This window comes from Puntigrus tetrazona, chromosome 5, assembly GCF_018831695.1.
Source record: "Puntigrus tetrazona isolate hp1 chromosome 5, ASM1883169v1, whole genome shotgun sequence".
Classification (NCBI taxonomy): domain Eukaryota; kingdom Metazoa; phylum Chordata; class Actinopteri; order Cypriniformes; family Cyprinidae; genus Puntigrus; species Puntigrus tetrazona.
This window is the reverse complement of record NC_056703.1, coordinates 1,821,021-1,835,000: the sequence shown is the minus strand read 5'-3', so window position 1 is coordinate 1,835,000 and position 13,980 is coordinate 1,821,021. Positions and strand designations below refer to the sequence as shown.

The window sequence follows — 13,980 nt, the reverse complement described above, 5'->3', positions numbered from 1 at the left end:
ATGTGCTTAACTTATGTTTTTAAGATGCATACCGTTTGCTGTTGGTAGAAACGCCATTTTGCCAACTCTCATTTCTACCAGAGGAACCAGCAGTAGACTGCGTGTCTGTTGACCGGCTCATCTTGTTTTTCCATTACAGGCGTGTCACTCTTCGGTTCTGTCTGTCGACAACTGGCCGCTGACTAGAAAGCCCGCTTGCAGAGCTCTCTCTTCTCAGACCCAGGTTCTCCATGACCTGCATCAGTGAGTGTGTCACCATGCTGCCCCCGTTTCTCCCTCCAGTCGCTGAAATCGCTGTTTTCAGAGCCAGTTTCCCAATCCTCTCCCTGACTCGGGATCTCCTGTGATCGCCCCCCAGAATAGTGGTTGGGCCAGTGCTCCTCTGCACCCTTAGAACGACCCGGCCACTGATTGGTAACTTCTCCATTAACATAGTCCTCATTATTCCACTGACCACCTCCTTCACGCTCTTGCCGTAGACGCCTGAAACGTGGGGGTTTATCTTGGCGTGGGGGGCGCCGTCTTCTAAGGGGCCGGTTGTCAGGATTATCATTATCAAGATAGTAACCTCCATCTCTGTCCTCAACGCCATTCTCTACAAAGGAGCCTGTAAATTTAGGGGGGTACTTAAGTGGCTCCCGTTGACCAATGACGTTTGGAATACGTGTCTGCACCAAAGTTGTAGCCGTTTTCTTGCACAGAAGAGCTTCCAAACTGGGTTCCTCTCCCTCTCCATGTTGAAATGTCCCTTGAGGCAAATCCACGGTTGTATCCAGCATTAAGGCGAGGGGGCAATGACCTTCCAAAAACTCGAGCGGATTTTGTCTTGTCCCTAGAATCGCTGTTGCCGCTCTGATCATCAGTGTAGACTTTGTTTGATCTCCATGACTCCTTGTCAGCCCTCTTGACTTCTCCAGACACAGGATACAAAGCCTCTCCATTCTCAGTGGCCTTCTGGCGTGGGCGCTTGGGCTGCTCCTCATATTCTGAGGCCTCGCTGTGCGTCTCGCTCACGTTGCGCCGACGAGGTTTGCCTCGCTGCAGATCTTCGCTCCTGAACTCTCGAGTACCACGTCCTCGCGCAGGCCTCTGTGTACCTGCACTACTGTAGGCTCCTCTGTTGCCATCACTCCGTCCTCCACGAGTACCACCGCGAGAGTTGAACTCTCTGAAGCCTCGGCCACGTCCACGACCCGCTCCCCTGGTCCCTGCAAATGCCTGCTCCTCATCGATGAATATCCAATTGTTGCGGCGAGGTGCTGGTGGATCCCTGTTGTCAGAACAGTCCACAGAATGATTCTTGCTGCTATCCCAGCAGTTCTCTTTGTATGACTCTTCAGGCAAGTTGCTCATTTTCTCTACTTTCTGAGCTTCCACTTGTTTCTCCTCAGCAGATGGAGTGGGCGGTGGCGCGGAGTGCCTGTTAGATAAAATTGGAGCATCTTTTTTCAGGTCATAGACATTGGTGACCACTTCTTTCTCCAGCCTGTAAGGTACAGTCTTCTCCTCTGGGTCAGTTTTAGGTTTCTCGTTCTCTTTGTCTTCAACCTTCAAGGGCTTCAGCACAGGTTTCTTGATGGGTCCCGTCCTTCTAAGGGTTCTACCACTGGACTCAGATGGCTGGCTAACACTGCTGCTGCTGCTTGAACCGTGATCGGACCACTGGGCCTGACTGCTGCTGTCTTTCCTCAAACTTCCCATGTCTTTCCTCCAAAAATCAGAGTCGTAGCTCTTCTCCTTACAGTTGAAGGCCTCGTCACGGGTATCAAGGTCTTCTTTCTGATGTCTACCAGAGGAGACATCCCTGTGGTCATCGTCTCCAGGATGGGTTCTGCTAAGTATTAATGGTTGATGGGCTACTTCATGGGAAACTTTCGCTGTGAACCGAGCAACACATCTGAGCCTCTGCCTTGCCGGAAACTTTGATGGGGCAGTTCCTCTGCTGGGCTTTCTGCGGTCATGACCCTGGTCTTCATGCGAGTCGTGTCTGGAACATGACTGATCACTCCTGTCATCTGCTTGAGCCCTGTCGCAATTCTGCGTGCTGTCTCTGGTAGGGTGGTGTGAAACTGCGTGCAGAGTAGCTGTCTTGGTTCCATACTTGGTAAGGCTCAGTGGAGCGCCCTCCTCTCCTGATGCATGCTGGAATGGCAGCCTTCATCAGAGGTGGAACCAGGGCTATTCAGGTGATCCTGTTGTATGACAGGTTTTACCAAACCTTGGAGGAGGAAAAAAAAAAAAAAAAAAAAAAAAAAAAAAAGTTACATTTAAATATCACAATATACACAAACCGTATATGTTCTGTCATATTACCATGCAGAACTCATAATAAGGTACTGTAGTTTGTTGTATACCTGTGTATTAATACATGTTTGCTATTGTGTTTAAGGAGTATTGTTGGGGTCACTAAAGCACTCGAGGTAGTTGCTAGGAGCAGGGTTTCTCAAAAGGGGCAAGTAAATGAAGTGTGACCATTAACCAGGAACATGCAGATGTGGTGTTAAGATTTTAACACATTGTCTCGTGAGCGTAAAATGTATAATTTCCCAAAGGGGTTAAACTGACTTAACAGTTTGGGAATGTCTGGCTTACTGGTTCAAGTTAAAAAGAGTTCCTCATATTTTGAAGTCAAATGTTTATTATTCAAAGTTTGATCTAACTTTGCAAACACCATAGGGAGGATGTTGTAATTTACCAGATGAATGAACGCCAGGAGGGTAGAAATCCACTGGAGAACATCCCTGTGCCATGCGGGGATCCATGTAAGGAGGCATCATCATCCAGCGTGGGTCAAAACCCAGGACATGAGGAGGGTAAAAGCCTCTCTGTGGGTGAGTAGAGCTGGACTGGGTGGAGTGACCCGACTGCTGCCACGGCGCCATCTTATACACCTGCTCCTAGAAAGCACAAAAAAAGAACTCTATAAAATGAAAACATACAGAGTGTGTGTGTGGCTGAATTAATAACCATTTCCTGTTACTTAAAGAATTGGGTAAGGGGTAAAAGCTCACCTGCTGCTGGTGCTGCTTCTGGAAGCGAGTCGGCACAGGCTTCTGGTGTCGACCGTAGTCTGGGAGGGGAGAGGTGGACTCAGGACCATCGTCATCATTGTGGTAATTGCAACCTTCATCTTTGTAATCCTGACTGGATGACTCAGTTGGTGTATCAGACGCTTCTACATACACAATAAAATTAGGCATTAAGAAGCGTAGTGAAAAAGAACAGGGAAAATCTTTGCCATTATTACAAGTGTAACTAAAGCTTACATTTATAAACCAACTAGTATATAGGCATACCTTTAGTGCTATACTGCCAGCCCTCCTGGTTATGTTTGGATGACCTTCGACCTGGAGACTGAGTCAAATCCTTGCCGTCTGCTTCTCTCAGCGTTTCTCCAGAGCGTGCCGGTTTCTCAGTTTTTCCAAATTTTTCATCCAGTTTTTTGAGTTTCTCTGCACAGGCAGCCAGTCTCTCCTCCCTCGCTCTCCTCTCCTCCTCTTCGCGACGTCTGCGAGCTCTCTCCACGGCAGAGAGATCAGCTGACACAAACTTCCCACGAGGAGGCAGCTGCCGCTGTGGCTCCTCCTGCTCCTCTGCAGACTCACTGTTGCCACTGTTCTTCTGCTGGTGCTACAAAACACAAACAGAAAGAGGAGATCTCTTAGATGAGTCTGGACGGATGGGACAAACTTAAAAGGAAAAAAAATTACAGCACCAAAAACAATTGTCTGAACTAGAAAGAACACAGTTTGGTTAATCAAAGTTAAAAATACAGAAATACAAAATTGTTTACTTAAATTTAAAATCATGAAAAATAAAGTTAAATTACATTTTTTTTGATTGTGTTCATTTAGTTTAGCCTGATGTTCTAACGGAAATAATGCTGAAATAAGTAATTTCAAAATTAAAATAACACTGACAACTGACAACCACAATATAATCATTTTATCATGCATTTTCTTATTTTCTGCATTTATACTTTTTTCCTCCTAATCTCTGGTTTGTATGCAATCCTACAGCTGGTCTTTGCTGCAGACATTGTCAAAATGACAATTAAAAATAAAATGATTTCAGGAGGAAAAACAAATGCAGAAGATTACCTGAGATTCAGCAGAGGAGAATCGTCCATTGGTCTTCCTGGAGGGTACAGGCTCTGGCTGGCGTGAGTATGAGTCCTCCTCAGGGTCATGTGGAAAAGCACCGTCACCAGAGCTCTGAGATGAATGCTGGTCCTGATGGTTGTCCCAGTCATCCCTGCACACAAGCGCCAGAGTGAGCTTCAATTCCAACAAAGTGCCGTTCACACCACACGCACTGCATTAAAACAGAAACTCACCAGATCTTATTCTTTCTGACAGGAGAGTGATCTTCCTCATAAATCACTGAATTTAAGCTTCTCGCTATAATCCACTTCCTCATGGAGACCTGAAGAACAGATAGATCACAATGCAAATTAGTAAAAAAAAAAAAAAAAAAAAAAAAAAAGAATTTTTATATATATATATTTATATATATATAAAAATACCTGTTATTAATAAAAAAATAAAAATAAAAAAAGCACTCACCTGCCCAGCCATCTTCACAGTCATTGTCCAGTTCATCAAGGTCCTTCAGGTCCTCAGGGTTGATTATGGCAGGACGGGGAGCTCTATCTCCTGGGCGTGAATCGGGTGGGCAGAGGCGTGGAGGATACGAGGGGAAGCGGGCCTCTCTTCTTATATCTCCACTGTGGCATGAAAAACAGCAATTTATTGAAAAGGACAGTAAGCATTCATCACTGGAGTAATTAGCACAACACTCACTTGACGGGCTCCGGTGCAGGGAACGCTGGTCTGAAGATCAACCTAGATTCAAAGCGCACAGGGGCAACCACAGTGGTTGGGCCATGATCCGAGGAGCCTGGAGCATCACGAGTCTCTTTTAGGCACATCTGACAAACAAAGAGCCAGTAAGCATTTTAGCAAAGAAAGCACAGCACACCGGAAAACCGCTATGAAGGGCAGAGACTTACGAAGGCAGGCAGCATATCGTGGTATGTGGTGGTGGTGTGGTGCTGGTACTGGAGGGCTGATGGGCTCTGATGGGCTCTGCTCTGATTGCGCTGCACGGGCTGAGCAGGCCGCAGCGATGGCTCCTTCACATCAGAGGACTGGGTAGCAGCGGCAGCGGAGGAGGATGAGGATGAGGAGGGGGGAGGAATAGGAGGGGTGGTCTCCGCTGAGCCGCTGCTCTTGGTGTCCGTGTCTGTGCAGGGCGGGGTGGCAGACAGCACCGGGGGCTGCAGGTTCCTCCCACCGCCCTCCCTCCAGCTTGACACATCTGACAACGACAACATCAACACATCACATTGAGACATCAACAAATGGCTCACTCAACAGCGTTTTCTCAAGACAAGTGAAATCATGAATATGTTGCAGGACTCACTCTGTGGGCGGAGGCTTGGTCCGGGCCCATACGACGGATCGAAGACGCTTCTTTCCTTGCCAGCCTTGTCCTGTTCGCCTGCTGCTTTCAGTGTCGGAAATTCCTCGTGAGAGAAGGGCTGCAGTCGGCTTGAGACCTTTAAACCTGGACAACAGAGCAAAATGAGTATAAACAACAAAATGAGTATACACAACAAACACGTCTGAGCAGAGCAAACGTATGATTACCATCTTGATCTACTGCCTTTCCATTGAGCTGTGCCCATTGCTTTGGTCCACCTGTACTTGTGCTCTAGAGGGACAGAAACGCATGCATCAGACACGTGACATTAACGTCAGGTTAGCACTATGAAGAGATGATAAACGTGCCATCTGTACCTCCTGGCTGGTTATTGGCATGGGCTTCTGAAGATTGGAGACAGATTTCTGTAAAGCCAGCGGTGGCTGCGACTCCGGCAGCTGTGCTGATGATGCAAACGGAACTACAGGAAGAAATCAGACAATGTGTGATGGCCATTTGCATCCAGAAATAGAGCCAAGTATTTTGAGAACAAAGTACGTACTTAACCAGCAAAAGATTTCACATGACTACATACATCACTCAGTTGAAGCACGTGGATAAAAAGAAAATAGAGCATTCACCTCACTGCAAATCTACGCTTTTCATTTCAACTGTATGTACTGACCTTCAAAATGTAGCGCTGATAGCACAAGACAAGGACTTAAGATCCATGGAGTCTTGCGACTCTGTATGTTTATGTTCATCTGATGTGAGCATAAGTACTGATTCACTTTTAGTTGGAAGGGTAAGGCCACATAGCCCTTCACATTAAGATTTTTCAGGAGCATATTTCAACTGAAGGGGTATGAATTATTTTAGCATAAACCAGCCACAGCAGCGAGCTGCCCAAGCAAACAGAAGCATTATTCACTAGGGCTGTACGATTCAGAAATTTTGAGTCGAACCCGATTTCTGGTTCTGGAATAGATTCCCAAAATCGCTTCCTCCCTGTTTGATACCTTTTCAATTCTTGATTTTTAAGATTGAAGGAACCTAATCTTGTCATTATTGCAAGATATAAAAGGTAGTGGAAAGTTACCTCCCCAGAAGCTTTATTTAAAAAAAGAAAAAAGGCAATATATAAAAATGTAATTTTGTCATAGCCCACAGCTAGGCAGGGATCTGTGTTTATTGCATGAATTGAACAAGACAAAGTCTCTAAAAATAAATGTATGCAAGTTCAGCTGAATGAAGTTTACCTTGACTGTATGCGTCACACATATTATGCCATTATACTGTACACCGAATCAAAATAACCAGAACACTAACAATAACATGAATAGAGCTAGTGGTTTATCTGTCAATCAGATGAGCTCTCGACTACCAATCTGTGCTTGTGATGTTTTCTTTTAGAATTATTTTTAGCTGATATTTAATGTGTTTAAATGGAAATAAGATCAAGACCCTCAATCACGTCATGATCTCTTAAAATTGTGGACAGCATAAGCCAGTTCCACCGTAAAATAACTGGTCCATTAAAAACAAAATGTCCGAAAGAACGAATCAGGAAACAGATTAGACTTCTAAATCAATTTTAGCGAGCAGCAGGGAGGTGTATAGAAATGAAAAAAAATCTCAAAATTAAAAATAATCTTTTAACTCATCTCTCGTAATCACTGCTTGTAGCAAGCATGGGAAGGCAAGTGCTTCTTGAACTGCATCCTTAAATTCAAATGATCTCAGTAACGTTACTGACTTGTTTTCTTTCATTTTATTTTCATGAATTTAAATGTCAGCAGCGTTCAAGTGATGCGATCGTCCATTTAAGTCATTCAGAAAGTGATTCTTTTTTTTTTAAGGCTCTGAATGAGGAGTCGATTCCCATTGATGGGCTCTATTCCAAAACTTTCAGAATCGATACACAGCCCTATTAATACATTAATAGATTTTAATGAAAAGTAATCATTTGTTTTGTTACTTTCAATCATGCGTTTAAAAAAAGTTTTGGTTGTTTTTTTTATTGCCACGGCGCAGCTTCTCAATGGCTTTGCACCGGCAGTAGTGCATGACATCACACGCTCTAATGTTAAATGCACAAATTTCCCTTACATTGCCACGTGTGTCATTTCTGTTATAATCTAATTCATACATACAACAAGCTTGAAATATGAAGTGCTTTCTGATGAGCCAAGCGGCAAGATGTTTTTGTACACTTCTGCATTCATTCTGCTGTCACCATCATTCATTAAGTCTTCAATAAAACTGAGTGGGTCTACTTTTGACAGGTTTTTGTTTTTGAGATGTAATTAAGATCTAATTCCTCTTTCTTTTAGCATCCAAATAGCTGTTTCACTCTCAATGTCTTCATCCCAGGTTGTCAGTTATAATGTATATAACCGGGATGACACTGCCTACTTTTAATATCTAAATTAATGCAAAATAACAGAGCTGGATACCTAGACCTTTGAGCCAATTGTCCCAAAACTTATACTGACATCAGACAGTGGGATAGTGTGCTGCTTCTCAAATTGTAAAATATCGATTGAAACTCCCAATAAATTCTGTAGTTAATCCATACCTCATCTTAACTATTAATAAACAGTAACCAGGATTTTGAGGCTGAAGTTGTAGTTAACAGTGAGATTTGATATATGATTAAACACACACACACTATAATCTTACAATATATAAAGAATAATTGACTCGGGCCGTTGAATTATTAGAAAAATACTGCAGGAGGTACTATGGTTCCCACACCTCAAGACAATGATTAGATGATATATTTCACGGTATTTGTCCGTTTTACTTAAAACTCGGCATGCATACGCATATTGGGGGGATAAGGATGATCGCTTGATTTGGAAAATGCCTGTGAACCATTCTGCACATGATACGCGTATCATTGCATGCTTAAACGCTATTGTGTGTAGGATTATTTCTTCCACATCTCATCCAGCGTGTCCGTTGTTAATTACAAAAAGTCATTTTAGACCTTGTAATGGAAGTTCAAAGTGCTGCCTGAAACTACATTCGCTGTGCAGTTCCATGAAAATAATTGCACACATTAGAACGTTCATCAGCCAATCAGATTCAAGCATTCAGCGGCCATGTAGTATAACATTAGTATATACACTATATAAACTACAATAAAACGGTGTGTAACCGAAGCACTAATAATAAAAATTGTCTATACCACTCCAGATATACATTAAACACAAAACAGTTCCACATTTTTACTAGCAGCATTTTCATTTAAATGTATCAGCTCTGAAATGAAATCACATTAGATTATCACAACTACTTTTTTTTCCCTATCCAAAGTATCCCCAAAAAAGGCTCTACGTCTCACGATCTGTCCTTCAATTCACTTCACACACAGTGATGTTTCAGTGAACGTGATGGACAGCAGTGCTGACGCCGCAGCAGCGTTGGCTCTGACCTCTTTGGATCGTGTTGATCCTGCTTGTTTGCCCATCCTGTACCGTCTTTGGGCACGATAATCACGTTGGGATCGTTTCCTTTACTCTCAGACTTCAGACTCGGCAGGTGAGCGGGAGGGGGCATGCGCCGGGCAGCGGCCACTTTGCCAAGACTCTGTAAGCCATGTCGTGCAACAACTGCAAGTGACAGAGAGAGAGAGAAGTGTGAAAACAGTGACACGGGAAGGGAAAACATCACACGGTTAACACACATATACAAAATCTGCTGCCGCTCTGGTGTTACGACACATCTGACACATTTACGCTTTTAGTTTTCACTTTTATGGATTTAATTTAAATGGTTGAATTAAATCAAACAAACATAACTTTGATTTTGTATTAATTGAAACAAAAAAAAAAAAACGACCTTGATCAGTCCTAAAATGTTAATTATCAGAACCATTTCTATTTTAGGATTTTAACACGTTATCAAAACAAGGGGTCATCAAATGACTGCAACATTTAAAAATATGCATTTCTTTACATTTAAAAAAATCTAATGGTTTACAATAATTTACAGTTCCATTTTTTATTAAAACAATAGCGCTGCACAAAATGTTTTCGGTTTAAATTAATCACGGCTACAAAACTGTGATATACCAAAATATAATTAATCTTTAAATGAACCGTATTAAGATTACTTTAAGAAGTATATTCTGCTTTGCAATAGCAGTATATTTCTGAACTTTGAGATTCTATGAGACACACACACACAACATACTATCTCCAGATTTATGTAACAGGCTTTCTTCATCAATTCCACAAGCATTTAAATATGGATGTACATATGCAGTGCTTGCATCTCACCTGTGGTTTTCTGAGTTTCTATTGACTTCCCTTTGTACTTGTCAAATAGGCTGAGTGATGAATACTTGCTTTTCCCATCCTTGGACTTGGTTATTTGCCCCAAACGATCGGACATTGCGATGTAATGTCATCGAGTATGGAAATTTTTCTTTGCACCTCTTCCTCAGTACCGTCTGTTTCTGTAGAGAAACACACACAATGACACAACTGTTAGCAGGAAAAAAAAAAAAAAAAAAAAAAAAACACGTCCCACCAACACATCCTCTGAACTGTGATGAATAATCGTTTCTATGCCACAGAAACGTCATCATTCCACCCGGACACAAGAGGATGAGGGTCAGACGCATTTCAAAGCCGGTCAACAAAACACAATCTTGGAAAGAATAACGACTCCGATCAACTTCAATTAGCCCAAAAGACATTATTCAGACAAGTGTTGGACTGGAGATGACGCTGAAGGTGAAATCAACATTCACATGACACACAACAGAAGCGTCCTGCTGTCTCGGTGAGAACATGGAAACACTACGACTTGCTGCAGGATGCAAACCAGAAACACTGAACCAAAATGACACGCATGAGCTCTGCATTCATGTCTTAAAATCATGCCCAGCAAGTCAAGTCACTTAATTATATAGCAATTTTAACAATACAGATTGTTTCACAGCGCTTAACAGTATCAAAGCATTTCATTATTTAATTCAGAGACGTCATTTGTCCAGCTCGATTCAGTTTAAATAGCAATCGAATCAATGAATTAATCAATCAATGAAAATCGCTGGAAATGAAGTGTCGCCAGCGAAGCGAGAGCGGCATGGGACCAAAACTCCATCGGTGACAGAAAACACTGGGAGAAAGCAGGCAAGGCAAGAATGGTTAACAGAAGACAATGGGGTTGTTCTCATGGATCAAGAAAGCATATTTGAGTTTCTATTTCCATATCTGAAGAGCTCACTATGTGAGTGGAGAACAATGCTCATGTGAATAAAAGCATCAACTGTTTTGCTCAAATAATGTAATCATTTCTATTCAAAAAAAGAAACCATTTCATTCTTATATCAAGTTTACATTGCGTGAACTGGTTACATCAACTTTCCAAGGAGGGACGGATATTTTTCTGATTTCATTTTTAAAAAAAATTGTGTTCTTAAGAAGAAAGCAATACTGTGTGAAGTAAAATTTTTTTTTGATGAACTACTTTTAACGAAGTAAAAAAACAACTAGATGCTTGGCTTGTCATTTATGCCCTTATGCAGAACAGAAAAGAAAACTAAATTAAAATTACATAAGGGCAAGTAAATTGCTTACATCTTTGGCTTTAACTTCAAAATGAGCATCCTCAATTTAAAAGAAAACTGCAAATGTAACATTGTGAAGCGAATATTAATAAGAGAAATGACAATAACAGACTCATGAATACTCATGACTACTAACAATGAGGATGCTGTAAGACACACACAACAATGATTTTAAAGGAACCCTCAGGCCTTTCTCCGTTCTTATGAAGTAACAGTCATCTACATCTTGGATGGCCTGAGGGTGAGGGCATTTTCTGCAATTTAATTTTGGTTAACATTATTTGACAGTGTGTTTCAGGTTATGCACCTTTAACATATCCGTTAAAGAAAATGATGCACAATTGCGAGCAACTAACCCCGAGCGAATCCTAACCCTACAGTAAATTGCATATTGTTAATATTACTCAGTGCTTGCTTGCATATTTGCAAAAATGGCTGATGCACTGCTCACACTTGCAAAAGATCACCATCATCATCATCAGTGCCAAACTCAGATTCATTATGACAGAAAAAAATCTGTTTAGATGAGAAGCACGTCAGTAAGACTTGACGAGAAAACCCTGAGAAATACTGGCAGTTTAACAGCGCGCTCTTTACAAGCGATCATTATGAAATCGGCGTGATGTAATAATGTTATACAAATGTTTTGATGCCAGGCTAAACGAAGCTCACACATCTGTCAGCGATAACCGTGAACGTACAGTTAGCATGAGATGTAAACAGAGGCTTTTCAATCTGATTATTGAACAAACCGCTCGTTTCACACGCGCGAAATCAACACGATCACAAACTAGAGGATGTAAACACGAGCGCGAGAGCTGGTAAAAACGACAATTACTATAACGCGAGCGATTTTTACGGGTCTTCTCTGAGGGCTTTAGCAATGCTATTGACATTAGCCTCGAGCCGCTTCTGTTGTATAAACTCCACCAGATCCGACAAACGAGCTTCAAACCGGGTCAGAAAGCGCTGCAGCGCGGGTGTTCAATTAACATCGACTGGTATAATGAGTAATCAATGCGTTAATGAGGGTTTCTGGGGACTTGTTGATGTGTGAGCCGATTAAAAATGGCTGCTGCTCAGAACAAAGCGACACAAACACTGAGACATCCTGCGACAAATCGGCCCCAAACCCGCGAATAACCGCACAGAGCGCGCTAATAACTCACCGATTGAACGTACGACTGTCGATTCAGATCACATATATCGATATATTTCCACCGGATAGAGAAACTCGGCAGGATGGATGCAGATTTCTCTATGTTTTTCTCTTTTCGCTTGTTGTCAGTTTCCCGACCTGAGAATGAAGCTGCTGCTGCTGCCGTCGCGAGAAATCGAGTCTCCACCCGCGATCGGGTCTCCTTTAGGACCCAGGCGATAGCTGTTTTAAATGCCTGATCAAAACGCGTTGGTTCGTTTCAAGTTAAATTTCCAGTACAAAATAAAAGCATTTAAAATGTATCAAAATAAAGGCATAAAATAAAGCCTAAAAGCAGCAGTTAATAGCTTTATACCGTTTGTTTTATTTTTGCAATATCAACAGAATGTAACTAACATAGTCATTCACACATATGCACATGGATAAAAACAATATGTACGAAATTTACAGTAACTTGTTAGTTGCTAATTATTCAACTTTTTACCGTAAAAATAAAAACATATTTAAAAGTTGCTACAATATCAACATGTCATAAATAATGCACCAGTAATTATTTAAATGCACTTTTTCAGTTTTTGGTTTTTTGTTTTTCAGGTCATTTTTTTTCTGGAAAAACTCAGCTATCATCTTTTGAATAATAATTTTTTCCAAAAGGTTTTTTCATCAACACCCATGGTTTCTGCAATCATTGCAACCCTGGTGGTTTAATTAAAGTAATTAATTTATGTAATATATGACTGTAAATATATGTGCTATGTACTAGTTTCTAAGTAGTGAATGTACTGCAGCTATTGATTTTATATTATTTAAAAATTTTTATTTACAAGAAACAATCACAGTAAAAATGACACTATGGTCACAGCAATTACAATTTTCATTGTATAACTTTAGCTGTTTCAGAACAGTACATAAAATAGTACAACAGCTATTTACACAAAAGTCAAAAGCGCTCATTATTTAGCTATTTTCCAGCTTTGAAATAAGCACGCAAACCTGCTAGGATTCCTCTTAATACGTTTGTATTTTTCCTATTTTAATGTATTGTGCCTTAATTTACTATTTAGGACAATATATTGTTTTATTGAATTGAATAAAAGATATAAGAAAAGGGTCTTTTAACTACCGAGGACCCTATGAGGTGTAATATCAAAAATATCCACTGGATGTCACCCATGCTCCGTTATATGCTTATATACGTTATGGATACAAGTCTATGAATAAAATACTATTTTAGGTATTTTCTCATTTATGTATTTAATAATTTGTCCATATTGTGTGCGATAAACACGTTCAGTTGATAAAATAATCAACGTGTACCAGTGCCATCACGGGGCACAGAAATGAGGAAAAAAGGCTTGAAAAATCCAGTCTCCACCTAGAGGACCCCTACGAGGGAGGTCGTCGCGACGCCTGTCTGCAAAACGCAACCGATGCAGTTGTTTTTTTTCTGTACTGTTGAGCCTTTTTACTGTCCTAAGTACGTCTGAAAAAATATTATAAAATAGATACAATTATAAAATGCATTTTTTTAAGAAACCATAACCATTCACCAAGAACGCGTTATAGGAATCAAAAGTGGCATTTATAATGTCACAGTTTCAAATAAATGTTTTCAATTGATCAGAAAATTCAGCAAAATTAGGCATTATTGATAATTGATAGCAACAAGAAATATTTATTGAACAAATTAGCATATTAGATTAAAAATTAATTACATGTGCCAGTTGCATAAACATAGAAATTATTTTAAAAACCAATTCGAACTATAGTTGTAGCACGATCTTACTTTTCATATTCAAATTAGACCAATTTG

The 13,980-nt window shown here is 40.9% G+C and overlaps 1 pseudogene; it reads right to left on the bottom strand.

Moving 5' to 3' along the window:
• The window catches only part of LOC122346043, a 24,105-nt pseudogene extending 11,724 nt beyond the window's left edge, over positions 1 to 12,381 (bottom strand).
• Positions 12,382 to 13,980: the final 1,599 nt, after the last annotated feature.